At 35.2% G+C, this 17,974-nt stretch overlaps 1 pseudogene; it reads left to right on the forward strand.

Moving 5' to 3' along the window:
• Positions 1 to 967: 967 nt before the first annotated feature.
• Positions 968 to 2,575, forward strand: LOC123235737 (annotated as a pseudogene).
• The last annotated feature ends 15,399 nt before the right edge of the window (positions 2,576 to 17,974 follow it).

Genomic DNA, 17,974 nt, shown 5'->3' on the forward strand with positions numbered 1-17,974 from the left:
TTTTGTAAATATTCATCCATATCACCTAGATTGCTATATTTATTGCCATATATAATGATTTCCTTAATTTCCTCTTCATTAGAGATGAGGTCTCTCTTTTCATTTTTGATACTGTTTATTTGGTTTTCTTCTTTCCTTTTTTATTAGATTTACCAGTACTTTGTCTATTTTATCTGTTTTTTTCAAAGTACCAGCTTCTAGTCTTATTTATTAATTCAGTAGTTCTTTTACTTTTGATTTTATTAATTTCTCCTTTGATTTTTTAGTATTTCTAATTTAGTTTTCATCTGGGATTTTTAATTTGTTCACTTTCTAGTTTTTTTACAAGCATTTTCTCTAATAGCAAAAGCTGGAGAACTTCCCAAGAAGACTAGGAATGAAATAACGATGCCTATTCATTATCCTAATATCTTTCAACATTGTTCTTGAAATGCTACCTATAGCAATAAGAGAAGAAAAAGAAATTGAAGGGATCAGAATGAATAATAAAAATGACAATAAACAATAAACTTTACAATAAAAAATAAAACTTTCTCTTTTTTTCAGTTGATATTATGACATACTTGGAAAATCCTAGAGATTCAACTAAAAAGTTAATCAAAATAATCAATAATTTTAGCAATGTAGCGGGATATAAAATAAACCCACATAAATAATTAGCATTTCTATCTATTACCACCAGAGCCTTGCAAGAAGAAGAGGCAGTAAGTTCATTCAAGATAACCATAGCCAATACGAAATATCAGGGAATGTATCTACCAAGGCAAACCAGGAACTATATGAACATAAGTATAAAAAACTTTTTAGGTGCGTGCAGTAGGGGCAGAGACTGGCTGGCGTGGGGACAGCAGTGGCTGCAGTGGCTGAGGTGGCTGCGGTGGCTTCAGGGACTATTTGGGAGCCTCTGGCGCCCACAAACAGAGAGTGCCTGAACCACCGGAGCCCAGCCCCACTCTGCTCCAGCACCATGTTGATTAGAACTGAGATCAGCTGCAATATTCAGAGTGCCATTAAGGGAGAATTGCAGGAATTTGGAGCTTATGTCTATGAAGAACTGCCTGATTACATCATAATTATGGTGGCTAACAAGAAAAGTCAAGAGCAAATGACTTAGGACCTTTCCCTTTTTCTAAGGGACAAAATGGTTAGATTTACTGTATAGCTGGCTTCATACTGTGTTAGATAAACTTTGCTCTGTTAACTACTGAGCCTTCTAGTCTAAAACTTTCTGAGACCAATATCTAGCACTCAATCTGAAAAAAAAATCCAGAGTTTCTACAAGTTCACAAGATCATGGAACTTCTTCCTCCAGGCAGCCCTATGATGATGGAACTGCAGCAGCTTGACTAATGTCAACAGTGAAACCTGGAGAGCTAGCCACCTTTGAATATGTGACTGACACCAAACCAGTACCAGATGATCTCATTGAGGAAGATCTAAATTTCATCCAAGAAAATAATCTTTTATCATGGAAAAAACTTATTGTGACAGTTACATATAGTTCTTCTCTGTCCTTCTGTTGAAATCTACTGACCTCCAGGAGGTCAAAATACAGATGGCAGTGCACATTTACATAGGCTGCATTTGCAGCAGAACAACATTTGGTCTGGCAAACAACTTGACATACAGACCAGCAGATTGTTTGAACCAATACATCTGTGTGAATCAAAAACATTAGTGGCTTAGCAGAGACCTATAGGCCTATCACTAAAGCAAACTCTGATAAAATAAGCAACGAGGAAGAAAACATTTGAAAGAGAAAAGTTACCTGTGGTAAGTTCAGTTGTTAAAGTAAAAAAAATATATAATAATGATGGAGAAGAGGAAGAGGAAGAATATGGATTATGTATAGGAAGTGTGTCCAGCAGGGTGTCTGTGCCAGCAAAGCCTGAAAGAAGGCCTTTGCTCCCACCATCCAAACAAGTTAATAAGAACCTAATATTGAAAGCTATATCTGAAGCTTAGGAATCTGTTACAAAAACAACCAAGTATTCCACAGTCCCACAGAAACAGATGGTTACAATTGCTCCCCAAACTTGTGCTGTTCAGGAAGAATCTCTAACAGAAGTGGTCCAGCTGAAAAGCAGGGTTCCCTTATGAAGTCCCCTAATTCAACTAGAGGAAGCAAAAGAACAGAGGTTAGAAAGAATTCGAGTTGAGATGAGTGAATTGAATATCACAGAGAAACTGCCAGAGTTGCAAGCAAAAATGGGGACAAATGCACTTATCACCATACAACTTCGTCCCACAAAGTCCTTCCCAATTGTGAATTTGCTGGGAAATGCTTGTTTATTTATCCAAACTGTAAATATGATGCAAAATGTACTAAACCAGATTGCCCCTACACTCATGCCAGTAGACAAATTCCAAACCAGCACCATCACCAATATCTTCCAGTAGTCAGCTTTGCCATTACTTCCCTGCTTGTAAGAAAATGGAATGCCCCTTCTATCATCTGAAACATTATAGGTTTAGCACTCAGTGTACAACATCTGATTGCACATTTTACCATCCAGCAATTACTGTGCCACCATGTCATGCCTTGAAATGGACTCTACCTCAAACCAGTGAATGACAACCAGACATAGTAGATAGAAGATCATGGATTTTAAAGCTCCCATCTTTGAACTCTACTGGTGAAAGACATTCTACAAATTTATCAGATCTTTTGAATTTGGAATATATTGTTTTCATGATATGAAGTTTGTTGCCTATTTTTCAAATTTGTAAGTTTTGCTAAGTGATTTTAACATTTTTTTTACTATGAAGAGAAGTCAATGTAAGGGAAAAAACTGACTTTAAATTCCATTAAAATATTTTGAGGCATGGTTTGTATCTTCCTACTTTGAGTCCCAGTGTTCATAAAATTAGAATCTGAGTGTGATGTTTTTATCTAAAATGAATTAAAAGGCTGAAAATATCATTTTTATGAGGCCTATATTAGTGCTATGTATTCTTATGGGGAAAACCAGGGAAATTAACTTAAATATTTATATGGGTTCAGAAGGGTGAGTAGGAGACAGGAATGGACAGTTGTCTGGGATCAAACAAGCCAGGGAAACTGGGGTTAGCTGTTTGGGGAAATGACAGTTGACAGAACTGACAGTTAGGCTTTAATTGTCACCCAGTTCCACCTAGACAGGGAGTCTGTAAATCCAGTATGTAAAATGACTAGAAGGCTTATAAATAAATTTAATTCAAGGAAACTATAGTTCAAGGAGGGAGAAGGGGTTTCTATTCTATCAGTCTATGGGCAAACCACAGGGTCAGGGGAGGGACTTATCTACACTGAGCTAAACCTAAAGCAGGACAGGGCACAATGGAGATCAGGAAGGAAAGTGAGATAACCTCACTGCAGAGTCCTGTCACAATCCAGCGATGGTACAGCTTTCCCAGGTCTTTAGCCAGTACACCTTCAATTGGGTAAATTAGGGAACTAAACCGACCTGAGCTGACCAGCAACTCGGGTTAGATTTTAAAGTCTCTACCTAACCTCCCACAGGCAAAATCCTCCTTCCAGATATCAGGAAATCAGGGTACAAACTTCATTTCCTCTGAGGTCTCCCAGGATCAGTTATAACTTGTCCCAACCACCATGGAGTCCGTCTCAGAGAGAGAAGCACCACTTCCTGCTTCCCCACTTCATTTAGAATCCTTCAGCCTTGCCTGCTAAGTCTCCCAAATAATAATTTAGTAAACTTCCTCACAACAGTATATATAGAGATAGATGCCCTTAACCAGTTTGAAACTTGAAATGTGCAGGGGAATACTAAGAATAAAAATAAAAATCAAGTGATTTTTTCCCCTATTTTAATAAGCATAGAAATACAAAGATGTAATTTAAAATGCAGTTTAAATGCAGCTTTATTGCTTTGTAAAGTGTTTTTTGAAAGTCAAATGTGATCTACTTACCAGAGTTTTTTCCAGAGCAAATTTGCTATTAAAAGAATAAAGGGGGGGGAGGCAGTGGGAGTCTGTTTTGTTTGGTTTGTTTTTAGAATTTAGAATTTAGAATGGCAACTTCAAAAATTCCAACCTTTTTATATGAATAAATTTGGTCTAAATAATTAGATAAATACTAATTATGCATGAATGGGTCAAGTCAATATAATAAAAATGACAGTTTTACCTAAATTACTTATTTACTTATTCAGTGTCATCTCAATTAAAATTTTAAATTTATTTAATTGAGCAAGAAAAAATAATAAGATTAATTTGGGAGAACAAAAGGTCAAGAATTTCAAAGGAATTATTATTTTTCATTGGAAAGGAAGGAAGAATAAACCCTAAGTTTATAATACTAAACTGTCTATTGAATATTTTGGAGGGGATATCCCATAGGAATCTTAAATTCAACACATCCAAAACAGAGGTCATTATCATTCCTTCCTCAAACCTCCAATCTTCTGAACTTCACATAACTGTATCCAGCTAGTGACCCAGGTTCACTAAACTTTACTTGTCCCAAGCCGAGAAGCTGTGTCTGGGAAGCTTGGGGGGCGGGGGTGGAGTCAGTGAAGTCAGAGATGCTAAATCAAGAAAATACTGGTCCTATTATAATCCTATAGGGGAGAAGGGATAGGCTTTTAATAGAATAGAGAATTTCTAAGCATTTTTGATGAAAAGACCAGAACTGAGTAGAGGTGGAAATGGAAATGAAGATACCAAGAAAAACATAGAAAGTTACATATATTTGCATAATTAAAAGGGAATATGTAGGGAGGAATTACTTACCTCTGTCTTCTCAGAACCCTAATATATTTAAGGGCTATAGGGAAAGGGTAAGATGATAAAAGGTCTTCAAAAGGTTTTGTTTTATTTTGTTTAATGGGTTTAGAAGAAGACAAAATGGAAGGGAAAGGAGACTCTACTAGAGAGGAGCTGAGAAAGAAGGTAATGACAATCACTATTGCATGATAGAGGTGCACAAGGTAAAGAGTATATAGTCATGAAGAGATAGATGGAAAGGGCATCTGGCAAACCTTTCTTTTATCTGAATCTGGTTAAAGAAATTTTGATAAAGTAAGGTCGAACACAATTATCCAATTGTTCCCTCTTTATATCCCACCCTACATATTTTGGCATAGAAATACATTGAACTTAAAAGGAAGCTCAGAAGAAGCAGAGATGAACATGAAAAGAGTATTGAAAGGAAATAAAAAAAAGAACAAAAATATAAGATTGGGGTGGAGTAAGGAAAAGAAAAGAGGTGTAACAGAGAAAATATAGGCTGCTTCAATTATAAGATCACAAGTATTTGAGAAATGAGATCTTTATCAAAGAGACTTATAAAAAAATTTGCACCATTATGACTACTGTTATTACTCTCCATTCTATTACCCCCTTTAGTTCTGACTACCACTTTTTTCTGTCAACCCTGTCTCTTTCTCCTATCCCCATTGCCCTCCTACTTTCTGGTAGGGTAAAATAGATTTCTATACCTAATTGATTCAGCATGTGCTTCTCTCATTGAGCCAATTGTGATGAGAATAAGGTTCACATTCTCCCCTTCCCAACTCCTCTATTTCCCCTCCACTATAAAACCTCTTTTATGCCTTTTTTATGGGTAATATTTTTCCATTCTATTTTTCCCTTTTCTCATCCCAATGCATTCCTCTTCTTCATGCCTTAATTTTATTTTTTTACTATCATCCCATCATATTGAACTTACACTCTTGCTCCTATCTACATATACCTCCTTCTAACTACATTAATAATGATAAAGTCCTTAGAAGTTATAAGAATCATCTTCCCATGTAAATATGTAAACATTTTAACCTTATTGAATCTCTTTTGATTTTTCTTTCCTGTTTACTTTTTTATGCTTCTCTTGAGTCTTATATTTGAAAGTCAGATTTTCCATTCAGCTCTGGTTTTTTCATCAGGAATGTTTCAAAGTCCTCTATTTCATTGAATACTCATTTTTTCCCCTTGAAGGACTAAACACAGTTTTTCTGGGTAGGTGATTTTTGGTTGAAGTCCTAGATCCTTTACCTTCTGGAATATCATAGTTTTGGTCCTCCAATCCTTTAGTGTAAAATTGGCTAAGCTTGTGTTTTCCTAATTATGACTCTGTTATATTTGAATCATTTCCTTTTGCCTCCCTGAAATATTTTTTTTCTTTGGCCTAGGAGTTCTGGAACTTGACTATTTATTCAATAAGATACTAAAATAGCATTAGATTATTTTATAGATCTAAAAATAATAACAAAATTCATATGGAGAAGATAATCTCAAGAATTTCTAAGGTAGCAATGAAAAAAAAAAGGTAGGAATGAATGGGATCCAGATTGTAAACTGCATTACAAAGCAGTTTTGAAATGATTTGGTACTGGTTAGAAAAAAAACTCTAAGGTTTATCATTGAAAACAAGTAGTGTTATGTAGTAACAATATATAGAAATGGAATAGCACAGTAATTGATAAACCAAAAAAAACTACAGTTATTGGTTTAAGGAGCCACTATTTGAAAACAAAAACAAAACTGTGGGGAAAACAACTAGACAGAAATCTGGCAGAAATTAGGTTTCAATCAACACTATATAACAAAATAAACTCCAAATGGATGCATGACCTAGAAAGAAAAGATCCCATCATAGAAAATAGAGAAGCAAAGAAGAAATTTCCTCTAAGATGAATTGATAGGGGAAGCGTTTATAACTAAATAAATCACAAACAGATCATAAGAGTTTCACAAAAGATAAAATTTGTATTATATAAAACTGAATTTCTTTTTGCCCAAACAAAAATGATGCAGCTAAAATTATAATGGGAACAGGTAACTGGGAGAAAAGCTTTACAAAAAGTCTTTATGTGAAAGTCAAATATCCAAAAGTTAAAATAATTGATTCAATTTTATAAAATTTAAGAGGAATCATTTCCTAGTCATCAAATAATCAAATGCTATGAAAAGGCAGTTTTTAAGAAAGAAATGTAGCTATTAGTAATCATAAGAAAATGTGTTCTAAATCATGAACAGTTGGAGAAATACAAATTAAAGCACCTTCAAGATTCCATCTCATAAACCGGTAAAGATGACAATCAATAAAAATGACAAATGTTGAAGGAGCTATAGGAAAATAAGTACATATATTAAAACAGGTACACGAAATAGATACATTGTTCACTTAGCCATTTTGTAAAGTAATTTGGAACTATGCCCAGAAAAAAATTACCTAATTTGTGTATATCCTTTGAACTAGATATACCATTACTAGGCCTATACCCTAAAGAAATAAAAGAAATAGGAATAGAATCTGTATGAACAAAAACATCTAGAAGTTCTGTTTATGATGGCCCCAAATTGGAAACTAAGGTGTTGTCCTTCTTTTGGGAAATGCTTAAACCAATTGTAGCACATAAATGTAATGGAATATTATTGTGCCATAAGAAATAATGAAATGGAACATTTCAGAGGGAACTGGGAAGATATATGTGCACTGATGTATAGTGAAGTGAACAGATATAGAATAATTTCAAAATGTAACATTGTGGAGAAAAATAATTTGGAAAAATTTTATGACCTATGATAAACCAGGAATCCAAAAAAAAAGTTGAAGATGAAACATGTTACTCACTTCTTTAAAGAGAGGTTAAGATGTCAAAAGAGATAAATATTTTGTTTATGGTTAATTTGGCAATTTATCTTGACAGGCTACGTAGATATATATTTGAGGGACTTTTATTTTGTTTTTATTTGATTAATGGAGAAGAGGGGAAGTATAGTGGGAGAGAAAGATTAACTTTAAAGACATTGTTACTTGAAAAATTATAAAACAAAAAAGAATAAAAGAAAGATATGGCATTGCATGTGAACTCACTTTCAAAAATGGCAAAAATAAATACAACCACTAATGAAAAAAACAAAATTAAGTTAAATATTCATTTTTATTTTTAATGATGATAATTTTGTTTTTTAATTCCACGAGCTAATAATTCTGCCTTTTTTATTTTTAAATGCAGATTCTATTTTGATTTGTTAATTGAATATAGTTTATTTCTTTGTAATTTTGTTAATCTCTTCTTTGATTTGACGAGTTTCTATTTTGGTGCTTAGGTTTTAAAATTTTTTTGACTTTAGTTTTTTTTAGCTTAATGCCTAATTAATTATTCTTTCAATTGTTGATGAAAGTGTTTTGAGATATACATTTTCCCCAAAAAGTAGCTTTTGAAGCATCTTACAAATTTTATTATGTTGTCTTTAATGAAATGATCTATTTGTTTCTGTGTTTTGTTTTCTGACCCACCAATTCTTTAGCACTACATTATTTAATTTCTATTTATTTTAAAATTATTTTTTCATTGGCCCTCTTTTAAATATAATTGTTATTGCCAGGTGGTCTCTAAAAATAAATATAGCTTTTCTTCATTTGCTTGTGAGAATTTTATGCCTTAAAACATGGCAGTTTTGGTAAAGATGTGTAAAGGCCATTTCTTATGGCTAAGAAATATGCATACACCATTCTATTTCCATTCAACTATCATTAGAGGTCTATAATATCTAACTTTTCTAAAATTACCTTTAAGTCTTTAACTTATTTACTTTTTTAGAAAATTAGAATTGGAAGTACATTGAGATCACCCAACTATTATAATTTCACTGTCTATTTCTCCCTATAACTTACCTAGCTTTTTCTTTATGTACTTAGATGCTATGCCATTGGTTACATATCTGTTAAGTATTAATAAACTTATTTATATTCTCTGATACCTTTCAGCAAAGTGTAGTTTCCCTGTTTATTTTTTAATCAGTTCTAGTTTTGCTTTTGCCTCTTCTGAGATCATGATTGCTGTGCATTCTTTTACTTTAACTGTGTAAAACTTCAAGTTTCAAGTATGTTTCATGTAAACAACATATTGTCATTTTTTGTTTTTCTAATTCTGTTTTATAGGTGAGTTCAATCCATTCACATTCAGAGATATGATATTGCAAATTTCCTTCCATCTTATTCATTTATATTTTTTCCTCTCTTCCTCCATTCTTTTTACAAAGAAGAGAATACTGCGAAAGGGATGTGCTTAACACTAGGGATACTTGCTAGATGATAATTGTTAATTTGTTTCTGCTGTCCTATTCCTCTCTTTCCCATACACAGATCCTAGTCTTAGCTTCTTATTCTTTTTTTATTTAAAAGTATTTCATTCATTACTCAATAACCACTCTGATGATGAATTTCTCAAAGCTTAACTGGTCCTTGGATAACAGTTTCCATCACCAGAAATAAATTTGAAGATTTTCCAGCTTGGTAAGATTTGCCTGAGCTTGTGCTCTCTTGGTATAACCTTTGAGGAACTAGGATGACCTCCAGGCCAAGATGAAGCAGCAGAGCATATTATAGATTGAATAAATAATGTATCTTACCCATATGTATCACTATTTTTCAAACTTTTTGTTTATTTTGAAAGAGCCAGAAATTCAACAATCTTCTTGGTTCCCTTTGGAATTAGAGAAGAAGGTAGGAAGGATCTATTGATAGCTGGTTCTAGGGGTCCTGGAGATGGGAAAGGAGGAAAAGGGAAAGAAAAAAGTTCTACATTCCCAGTAGCAGCATTCTTTGGGGATTCTGATTCACCTAGCAAAACATCCTAGCATGAGGAGTTTCCTTAATCTCACTTCCCCTGGAACTACATTAAATACTTTTATAAACCTCTGCCTATAGAACCTCCAGCAATACAATTTTGGGATGGAGTTTGCAAAAGAAGGTGCACTATAGGGTAAGTTGGGCTTACCAAAGTTCTATTAGAAAGTCTTTCATTCTCTGGTCCTGGCCAGACTCACTTCACTTGTTAGTCTTGGAAAACTACCTCTTCCTCCTTCCCTTTCCTGAGATGTTATGAATGGGGATGATTAGCTCACAGAAAGTGACTTTATGGGATCATGACAGAATCCTGACCACAGTGCTCAGGAGCCTGGAAACACAAGCTCAAAACATCATCAAAGTTCACTTCCAGTTCACCCCAACCATCCTGGATTCTTAGGTCCCAACTTTGCTCAGGCCATTTCTCCCATATAGAATACCCTCCTGCCTCTCCTCTTGTCCTTTGAGGACTTTTCACTATTGCCTCCCAACCAGCCTCTCTAGGTGAGAAAAGGGGCCAAGAGTTCCTGTGACCATGTGCCTTGTGCCATCTATCTGTCTAGCTCAGTGTATCTCTTGAGGGAAGCTGGAGAGGAGCTAGACTTGGAGTCTTCCATCTGCCCCAAATGATTTCCAACTATCCCCAAATTTCCATTTGTGTCAGTATTAGACAACCTATACCTCCTACTGCCAGCCCAATCTCCTAATTGGGATGTGGAAACCCTCTATCTACTCTTTGATTTCAGGCCTTCTGTCTCCTAGTAAGCCTGACTTTTAAAGGAGGAAGAAAGTTGATGAAAAATGGGACTTATTTCTTTTGCTGTGCAAGTTTGACTTCCACCTCCTGCTTCTCCTTTTCCTGCCTAAATTCTACCCTTTGAAGAGAAGAGGAGTAGTCAAGCAGGGCTCTCCCATCTAACTATCTGGCTGTGTCCCTCCCATCTCATGCTGTGCTTACCTCCCAGTCTTCAGCTTCTTTTGGGAAGTAGAGTGGCATCTTCCACTCAGTGATGAACATTTTCACATCTGGTCATCCCCTTCATATCCCAGGGATACAAAACCACGGTAGGTGATCTTTCAAAACCCTTCTTTGCCCCTTACCACATGATTCCTTATTCCTATCTTCCTTATACTTCCCACTCCAAAGTCTCTACGAAACACCACCAAACATTTTGACCATGCCATTTGGAATCTGTTCCATAGGTAACAAACTTATCTTCATCTTTAAACTTTTCCTCTTCCACTCCTTCCATCTACTAGCTATTACTGACATCTGACTCCCACCAGATGGCACAGCCTCTCTGGCCAACCTTTCCAGTGCTGGCTGCATAGTTACCATCTTTTATAGAAAGCCTTTCCGAACCCTTCTTAATTCCCTCTGTTATTTCCTATTGAGCCTGTATATAGCTTATTTTGGATATATTTGTTTGCATGTTGTCTTCCTCATTCAATTGTAAGCTCCTTGAGAGATGGGATTGTCTTTTGCCTCTGTTTGTATCCACATCAGAGCTTTTCACAGTGCCTGGAATATAGTAGGTGCTGAAAAAATGCTTATTGGTTGATTAATTCTTCTATATAGAATGCCCTTCTTTCTGCCCCTCCTCATGTATAAGTAATTTAAAATCTATCTCACATCTCCTACAAGAAAGCCTCCTAGAAGACTTTTCTAGCCCACAGTATATTCTTATTCATTCATTTATTCACTCAACAAATATTCATTATCTTAATTGGTGCCATTCATAAAGAACTTACCCAACATTGTCTAGTGAAAAGAACATTTGTTTTAGGCGCAAAAGATGTGAAGTTGAATCCTTGTTCTGAGAGAGTGTGAGAAGTATGGTGCAAAGAAATGGTTTTCAAACATTTTGGTGAAGTTCATTGTTATATTTTTAAAATTTATCAAGAACACATGTAAAACCCAGTGGAATTGTGCTTTGGCTATGAGGAGGGACAAGGAGGGGAGGAAAAGAACATATCATGTAACCATGGAAAATTATCTTAAGTAATCAATTAAATAAAATTTTAAAATAAAAATTATCAAGGACTTCAAAACATTTTTGTTTACATGGCTTATATCTATCAATATTTATGTTATTTGAAATTAAATATTTCCAATATTTATTAAAAATTACAAATTCATTACATGTTATATAAATAATATGCTTTTAAGAAAAATTATTGTTTTTCTAAACAAAAAGTTGAGAAAAATAGCAGTTTTACCCATTTTTGCAAATCTTATCTTAATAGATTTTTCTATCCACTTCTGCATTCAATCTGTTGCCATACATTGTTTCAGTTGAAGTATATGAAGAACATATAGCCTCACACAGATACGTAGTTTGAAAGGGAGTATTTTAATGGGCAAATAATGTCTTATTATTGTGAAAATTATTTTGACTTCACAAGCTCCCTGAATCCTGAGGAGGTCATTAGACCACAATTAGATAATCTCTGGAGGATTTAGAGGATAAAATTAAAAACTCTGACCCTGCTACCTGTTTAACCTCAAATAAGTCTTTTAGCTTCACTGTGTCTCAATGTCATTATCTTTCAAATTAGAGCATTGAACAAGATTATCTCTTGGGTACCTTCTAGCTCTAAATTCTGTTTTGAAATTAGCTGTGTGTTCTTAAGTCTCTGTGGTTTGTTTTCTATAAAACAAAGGTAATATTTGTACCAGTTATCCTACAGTGTTATTGAGATGAAAGTGCCTCATAATTTGTGATAAATAGGATAAATGATGGAGCCAAGATGTCAGAATAGCAGGAAGCTCCTCCCACCCAAATTTTTCCAAAGCCATCTAGAAAATGAACCAGACCTAATTCTAATGGGGAAATCCAATAAAAGTCACAGTTATTAGTTTTTCTAGTCCAGGTTGGTATAGGAAAATAGAGAGGTCTGTGAACACTAAGGATGGTTGGGCAAAAAGGGGTCCCAGATCCATCCTGGGGCTCTACAATTAAGATAGTTGTGAACTGGAAGCTTTGTTGTTGCAACCCAGGTCTGGGACACAGATCCAGGATGGATAGAGAAGGGGACCCCTGCCACTCACCACTCACCCCTCCCCTTCAGCAGTCATAGGCATTAGGCAGTATACTGAGAGAGAAACATGCTTAAAGGAGGCAGCAAATATATGACTCAGACCCTAGAATCAGAATAGAATATCAGTTCCAGGCACTAGTCCAGTCTGAAGCCTAAAGAGGAATAACCAGGGCAGGAATCTCAGACCAAATGTTAGCCTACAGTTCTGTCACTCTGAACTAGCAGATCCTTTTCCTTGACTGCCAGATCAGAAACTTGCAGAGTTTACAGACCTTCCTTTCCCTAAGTTATGCAAAATAGATTAGCTGTGACTCTTTCTCAATTTGCTTATGTTTGTAAAGGAACCCTGGTAACATTCTTGTGTGAACTCATTTCATAAACAATATTCTGTGGGAAAGCAACACCCCCCAAGAATGACATAATGCTTAGCATTTCACTCTCTATAAAAGTCTTCCTTTTTGTCATAATAAAGGGGGATCATAGAGCATATGCATCTTCCCATATGGCCCTTGTTTTGTCATCTCTAAATCTATCTATTCCCCTCTCTCTCTCTCTCTCTCTCTCTCTCTCTCTCTCTCTCCCCTTTTTCTCTCATAGTTGAAACCCTGGCACTCTACACATAGTGTCCTTAACACTCAAAGAATTAAGAACTCTGATTAGTTTAATGACCAACCAAAATCCCAGAGTACTAATGATGAAACATTCAACCTACCTCCTGATAGAAAGGTGTAGGACTCAGAGAATAGAATGAGACTTCTTTTTTAATCAGAGTCAATGTGGAGATTTGTCTTATTTGACTATACATGTTTGTACTCCACAATGGTTTTGTTTTACCTTCATTCTCAGGGAAAAAGGGGACTTTGGAGGGGATGGAGATTTTTGCTGATTGAACAAAATAAAATATAATTTTAAAAAGAAATAGAATGAGTTATTATATTTTTATGTTTAATATTCTTGCTGGACTTTGAATTCTTCGGGGAAGAAGAATGAAGAATTCTCTTAGTTTATCTATCTTCCCAGATATGACAAGCACAGGATTTTCCCTCTACTCTTTTACCTCCTTTACATACACTGATCATAGCCTCCTGTCAGTTATATTTGTCCTTGTACCTCATCCAGCATAATTTTATATGTAGGAGCTATCCAATTGTTATTTATGAGACTGAATGGAATTTAAGGCCCTAGTCATGCTGGCCCTGTCAATATCCTGAATCCAGGTGCCTATACATGTTCTTTGATACCTGGGCACTCAGCACCATCTTCTGCCTGAATATCAGATCTGTATGAGGATGGAGGAATAATGGTAAAAATACTTCATTCTCCTAAGAGTTAATTAACTCAAACCTAAAGCCTGATCAAAAGTTGAGAAGGAGAGTGAGGTAATTTCCTCTTCTCTGCCAAACCTTTTCAGGCCAGAAGATAAATGAACTGAAAAAAGAATTGATAGAGGGACAGTAATGGAGTGGTGTGATTTCAGACAAGCCAATCAATGTCTATGAGTTTTAGTTTACTCATTTGTAAAATAAGAAGGATAACCTCTAAGGTTAGAATTTCTAAATCTAAATCTTATGATATTTTTTGTTAATCCATGAGCGCTGACCACTTAAGTTCTAGCCTTAGTCCTGCCAATATTAGTTCTTTATGTTACTGCTGGAAAATTACTCATCCTATCTGAGGCCCAGTTTCCTCACTGTAAAATAGTAATAATAATCTTGCCTAATATCCCTTCCTCTCAAGGATTCAGAGAGAATGAATGGGAAAGTACTTTTTGTGACCAATTTTAGTCCCTTAAAACAGATGTCAAAACACAATTCCCTCTTATTAATAGGATTTGAAGGGAGGTTGTTATGCTTAATATGTTTTACTTTTTAAAAGAGGCAATTCAATATATATGAGGGGATGATAAAGATATAGATATTATTTTATTGATTATTGATATAAGAAACAAAATATATCAATACAAATTTTAAAAAAGAAATGCTTTCCAATCTGTAGTATAAAAATTATTGCTATATAACATGAAGACTCACTCAATTAAAAGATTTTATGATTCTATGAAAATTTTGTTTGTGTTCTACTACCAGAAACTTAACTTACAATATACTATGTATGTGCACACAAGTACAGGTGCACACATTTGCAAATACTCATGGGTAAGAGAACCAATAAAAGTCTCAGGAAATGTCTCTTCATACTCCAGGTTATATGGAAGAAAGAAGTATTGTTTTTAAAAAATAGAAGACTTTTGAGATAAGGAAAAGAAGAAAGAGGAGAAGAAGAAGAATATAGATGTAAAGAGGCACAGAGGACTACTTTATACCTATGCCAGGAGATAGGAGAAAAGTAGAATGAGGAGCACAAGAAAAAGGGAAGAAAAACACCCTGAAGCTAAGGAACAGTTGTGATTTTTTTTTGTCCTCCATTTCATTTGGCCAATTCTAAGTTATTTAACTGAGCATTTATTTTATTTATTTATTTTATTTATTTGACTTTTTAAAACTTCTTGTCAAGTTTTCCCATGAGGTCTTTAGGGGCCTGACATCCTTTGAAGTTTCATATATTTTCTTTTTTCCATTGCTGCCTTCTTCTGCATTTATATTTTGATTTTCCCTATTACTAAAGTAACTTTCTAAGGTTAGGTTTTTTTTTTCTTTGTCATTTGCTCATTTTTCTAGTTATTTTTCTCACCTTGTACCTCAGTATTGAGGTTCTGCTCTGCTCCTGGAGTGAAGAGAGCACTGGTCCAAGCTTGCAGTGTAGGGTACACTGGGCTGTTTTTGGGTCCCTCAATGTATACTTTCAAGGGGGTGGACCTTCTTGTGGTGGGAGGCTTGCCGCAGTTTGTTGTTGTTGTTGTTGTTGGTTTTTTATAGCTGCCTTCTGTTTCCCCTGCTTTTGGTTTCCCTGTCATCTCCTATGTTGGGCTGCTCCTAACTTTGTTCTTTTGTTACCTCAGGCCATGTGGAAGTGGATAGGGTTAGGGCTGCTTTTTCATTCTGCTTTCTAGTTTCTTCAGGCTGTTTGATAGTTCAGTGCTGGACCAAGAACTGCTATTTCATTGTCTTGGGTTGCTTAGCAGCAAGTAGGGTTTCTCCCCAATGGTTGCCTTATTGCCTCAGGCCATGTGGAAGAATTCTGGGTGGTATACACTGTGTAGGCTTCCCACAATGTAGCTTTCACTGAACTACTCTCCCTTCTCATCCCAGTGTAATGTGTCCTTCCTGTTTTCCTTTGTTTTGAGGTACTTTATTTTCTATTTTTTGTGGGTTTAGAGAGTTTGTCAGAGCTGAATGTCCCTAACTTTGCCATCTTAGCTCCTAATATGCATCTCTTCCTCCCCCAATTACCCTTGGACTAAATGTGCATAGTCAAGCAAAACAAAGTCTTTATTGTCCACAACCAAAAAACATATTCCTCATTCTGTGTCTTGAGGACATTACCTTTCCATCTGGAGGTAAGTAGCAGGCTTAATCATCAGTCCTGGAGAATCCTGGTTAGTAACTACACTGATCAGAGTTCTTAAGCAAAGATCTATTGTTTTTCTAGTTTACCCTTTCTCTGTTCAACAGTGTATTTTTCCTAATCAAATCTCCTTCTACTTGATATCTTTTCCCTTTTGCATTGTCCCTTCTCTGGAACCCTCCATATTGGGTAATATTATCAGCTATAAATTTCCAATTTTCTATCTGATTGGTAGAGTCCTACTTGATATGGAACCTCTCCTATTCCATTCCACTCCATCCCATCCTATCTGATGGAACATTATTGATTCAGGAACTGCCATAAACTTTTAAGATGCCATGATCTCAGAACTCTGAGCAGAGTTGAGCAAGCTGTTCTGAAGCATGAACCCAGTAACCCATTTTAGGTTCACTTTTCCTGCCATGGCCTGAAGACCATCATGTCCAAGGCTTTATGCAAAGACCCAATTGTATCTTTGACATTTCACAATCTTACTTTATATATGACTCAGTATTAAGGAGCTCAGTAGGCTATCCTAATATGGAGATGCCAGACCTAGCCCTTTTTGTGAGAGGAGAGGTGGATGGATTGCCCAAATTTGGAGGGGTAACTGACTGCGCTAGTAGCCTATCCTTGTACCTATTGCCTGTAAAATGAAATGATTTCTTCTTTTAGGCCTTCTCTTAAATGTGTCAAATAAAAAAGCCTATTGCTTTTCTAAAGAGACTAGCTTTCTTAATTCTTTGACAAAATCCTTTTGTTCTTAGCGGTGGGCCTTAATATTATGAAATCTTTGGCAAGAAACTGCAGAACTTAGAGGCATAGTTGATATATTCATCACTGCTATGAATAAGAAGCAAGGGCTTCAGAAGAGAAAGGCAAATCTGAAATGAGAACATCTGGTTAAGAAGATGGTGTGTGGTAAGGTAGATAGTGTGATCCAATGAAAAGTATGCTGAATTTGAATTTAGAAGATCTGGGCTCAAAATTTTTTTTTTCTTCACATTCTTTTATTGACATTTTTTTACAAACAACATTTACAACACATTTTCAAAGAGGTTTAATACCATGTTCTCTTAGCAATTTTCTTTAGTCAGCTATCATTTTCCAAAAATGCTAAAATTTAGTTATAGCAAAACATTTTTTGTTATAGTATATCTTCAATGAAAACTAAATCTGTGGAAACTGAATTTGATAGTGTTAGTTCAAAGTCATTCGGATCAAACATTAACTCAGTGTCTATATGTGTAAGACACCATCCTAGGCACTATTCAAGAGGAGACATGAATTCTCCATACACACTAACAGAGATCAAACAAACAAGAAAGCTAATATTTTCAATTATTCTTTATTCTAGTTCTTTTCCTTTTGTGTGGGTAATTTATTTTTTTCTGTCCAGTTCGTAATCAGTATTGATTGTCACAGCTGAATTAATCATGTTGATCTGTAGCAGTTATTAAGACTGTTGAAACGCAAATATCAGTCACGATGCAGTTTATTCTTTTGGCATTTTCTTTTGGTGTCAGAGGTGTGGTTTGCTAGTTATTTTAGGGTCCAATGGAGAGTTGTAGCTCACTTTCACTTAAAAAGTTAAGGTTTCTGGAACAAACTAAATTCTGAGAAGGTTTATGAAGGAGGAGACAGCTTGCATAAGTGAAGTTTCACACCAGAGACTAATAGTTGGTATTGCATTATATTATTTGAAAATAGCAGGACCTAAATCTATAGTGGTTAAGGTAGTTTTTTCCCCCTCAAGCTTGCATATACTCTCTGCATGACTAAACTAAAGGCACAGTTCTTTGTTAACAAAAAGCCAGAAATATGTACTGGTGTATGACTGCAATAGTCTTATTACATCTTAGTTCATACATTTAGAAGATCAGCTCAATACAA

Source organism: Gracilinanus agilis, chromosome 2 (genome assembly GCF_016433145.1).
Source record: "Gracilinanus agilis isolate LMUSP501 chromosome 2, AgileGrace, whole genome shotgun sequence".
In the NCBI taxonomy this organism is placed as follows: Eukaryota; Metazoa; Chordata; class Mammalia; order Didelphimorphia; family Didelphidae; genus Gracilinanus; species Gracilinanus agilis.